Raw genomic sequence first — 3,714 nt, 5'->3', positions numbered from 1 at the left:
CATTTCTGAATAATTGGGCTTAGTCTTAGGAAAAACAGAAGATTTCAGCATTGAGAAGGTGGTGTATATGTGTATGGGATTGCAACCTTGTTAGTTTGACCTATTAGATTTGCATGGGTCTTTATATCTATAAATATATGACCATACATGTGATAGTAGGGTACCCCCAGAGGCCAATTCACAGTGTTACGTCCTTTGGAACTAGAATTACAGGTTAACTCTGGGTTTTATTCCAAGCATTGTAAGGGACAAATGGGGTTATGTTTTTGCTTTTTACAGATTTCTTTTTTTATTCTAAATATTTCTAAATATTTTGATGCAAAGTTATCTAAAGAAAATTGGCGGATGGCACTTACATCTTTAGTACGTACAGAACTGTTGATTTCGATAAAGCAGTGACTGACAAATGGCCCTTTGTGAATAGCCAGTAAGCATCATTCTAACTTTCTCAGCCATACTGTATCTGGAACCACTGTCTAGTTCTGTCTCTATGTGAAAATTTTGAGTTGGGAAGTTTATTTCATCCACTCTCAGATTTCTGTAGTTGGCAGCAGTTCTTTGTGTGGGATTGGGGCTTCAGTGAAATTTCCCCAAACACCATAGCATGACTGTTGTTGTGCACATTCATAGCATGTTTAGGCAGTCATGTTGCTGATATTCTACAGGTATAGCTTCTGACATTACTAGGAGAGACAATCTTACAGCAGACTCCCTGTTCCTCTGGCTCTTCCATACATTCTACCCCCTCTTTCAGTAATGTTTCCCAAGCTTTAGGCACTGAAGTTATCTTGTATATGTATCCACTGGACTGAGCTTCACAACTCTGAATTTTTATTGGATTGGTTTTCTGTAATGTTCCCCATCTGTGGCAAACAGAAATTTCCTTGGTATGTAGTGAGGACTACACTATTGTATGAATATAGACAAATATTCAGAATGTAATTAAGTACTATGTTGTTTTATTAATGTGGTAGTTGTAGGTTTACACCCAAGATCTAATACTTCAGTAACTCTGACTAGGTGGCTTGGTTTCTGATATTAGACATGAATTTCTTTCATGATGAGTCAGTCTTTAGTCCAATTATAGAGCTCCGTGTGTGCCCTATGGCATTTTTAGGGTTATTGGATCATTCTGTTTTTTCCTGTGGTTCATAGGCCTTGACAGGGTAGGGCTTTGGTTACTTCCCTCCTTTGGAAGCTTGGCTCCTGCCTTCTGGTACCACTAAAAGTCAGGCCTCAAGGAAGAGGTTAACAGTTCAGTTTTAGCACAAGAGTCTCTGAATTCTGTGGTTGAAGTGCATGGTGTCATCTGAAATAAGGACATAGCTTTCACTTTTAGGAGACAACCGAGGGAAATAGCAATGACCCTCACTATTTTGAAAGTCTCTTGGACAACAATGAAACACAACTCAGAAGAAAAGTTTCCATGCCTACTGTCGGAGTTTTGCTAAATGTCCTTTGATTCTTGGAGGGATAGTGGTTACTGCAGATGGAAAATTTTCAAGGTGTGTGTGTGTGTGTACACAGCCTGTGTGTATTATAGGTATTTTTAAGTATATGGTTAATAGCGTTGAAACTTAAGAATTTTAAACATTCTTACTATTATTTTACCATCATCCTTCCTCTCTCCCTCTCTCTCTCTATATATATGTATGTATGTAGGTATGTGTATATATATATACATGTGTACGTATGTATATATATATATATATATATATTTGTGTAAAATGCCTATGCATATATGTATACACATGTGTTAGATCAATAGATAGATAATTGATGATAGAGATGATAGATAGATAGATAGATAGATAGATAGATAGATAGATAGATAGATAGATAGATAGATAGATGATAGATAGATGATAGATATAGATATATGTTTGCTCTTTGGGGATTATCCATACTGATATTTGGAGTGGCTGGACCAGTTTGCAATCCAAACAACAATGAATGAAGGATACCTTTTCCACATGCCTTCCCAGTTTTTCTGATAGGTGGTTATCTTTGCCATTCCAACTGGGATAAAATGAAATCTCACAATCTTTTAGTTTCATTTTCCTTATTTCAAGGTACTATAAATATTATTTTATTTAATATCTGATTTTTTCTTTCAGTCCCAGTTCATTGTTTGAATATTTCATTTGTTATATTGACTGTATTTTGAGTTCTTTATATATTTTGGATATTAACTCTCTGCGATAAGAATAGCATAAAGATTCTCTCCAACCATGTGGGATTCTTCTTCACAAGGTTGGGATTTTTTTTTAGCTGTGCAGAAGTTATTTGGTTTTATGGAATACAACTTATAAATTGTTAGCCTTTTGATGGAGGAGGGTCATTTGTCTATGTGTTACTTTCATTGGTTAATAAAGAAACTGCCTTGGCTTTTGATAGGACAGCAGCTTAGATAGGCGGAGTAGACAGAACAGAATTCTGGGAGAAAGAAGCAGATTCAGGCAGACACCATAGCTTTCCTGGTGTAGAAAGACGCAAGTTAAGATCCTTCCTGGTAAGTCACCACCTCGTGGTGCTACACAGATTATTAGAAATGGGTTGAATCAATGTGTAAGAGCTAGCCAATAAGAGGCTAGAGCTAATGGGCCAGGCAGTGTTTAAAAGAATACAATTTGTGTGTTGTTATTTCTGGTGTAAAGCAAGCTGGTGGCTGGGAGCCAGGTGGCGAGAAGCAGCCTACAGCTGCTTCTACAGCCTTTATTCTTGGAAAAAAGGAGTTCTATTCAGAAAGTCATTTTCTAAACTTGTATCATACAGGTTACTGCCTATGGTTTCTTCTAGTAGTCTCATTTTGTCAAGTTTAACATTTAGGTCTTTAACCAATTTGGAGTTAGTTTTATGCAATGTGGCAGATATGGATGTGATTTCATACTTAAGCATGTGAACATCTTATTTTTCCAGCACCATGTATTGAAGAGTTTTTTTTTCAAGCTTTCATTTTTTGATAATGTGGTCAAATAGTAAGTGGCTGAAGTTATGTCTTCACATGGTGGAAACTTTTGACTTTATTCCCTTCTTCTACATTCCTACTTTTTGGCCACTGTCTTAGTTAGGGTTTATGTTGCTATGATAAAACACCATGACCAAAAAACATGCTGGGGAGGAAAGAATAGTCATCCATTCATCATCAAAAGAGGTCACAACAGAAACTGAAACAGGGCAGGAACCTGAGGATAGGACCTAATGCAGAAACCATGGATGGTTGCTGTTTTCTGGCTTTTTGCTATGGCTTTGCTCAGTCTGCTTTGTTATAGAACCCAGGACCACCCAACCAGGAATGGCACAGCTGATTGTGGCAAGGGCTAGGACCCTCTCCTATCAATTACTAATTTAAAAAAGGCCCTACAGCCGTATCATAGGAAAGCATTTTCTCAATTGAGGTATTCTCCTTTCAGATAAATCTAGGTTGTGTGTCAAGTTGACAAAAAACTAGTCATCACAACTGATCCCTTGCCAATTTGACATACAAACATGTCACAACTAAATCACACTTTTTCATTTTTATTCATATCCAAGATTTCACATTAAAATGTAAATAACTTTAAAAGTCACACAATGTTGGAAATATTTGATCCCATAAACATACTTTGAATTTGCATTGATTACATAAAATTAACCTTATGGTAAACTAGGTTAGCTGAAAAGGGATTGTATAAAAGACATTCCTAGAAACAATGGTTTTTTTAGAGATATCCA

The sequence above is a fragment of the Microtus pennsylvanicus genome, chromosome 10 (genome assembly GCF_037038515.1).
Source record: "Microtus pennsylvanicus isolate mMicPen1 chromosome 10, mMicPen1.hap1, whole genome shotgun sequence".
Classification (NCBI taxonomy): Eukaryota; Metazoa; Chordata; class Mammalia; order Rodentia; family Cricetidae; genus Microtus; species Microtus pennsylvanicus.
This window is presented reverse-complemented; position numbering follows the sequence as displayed.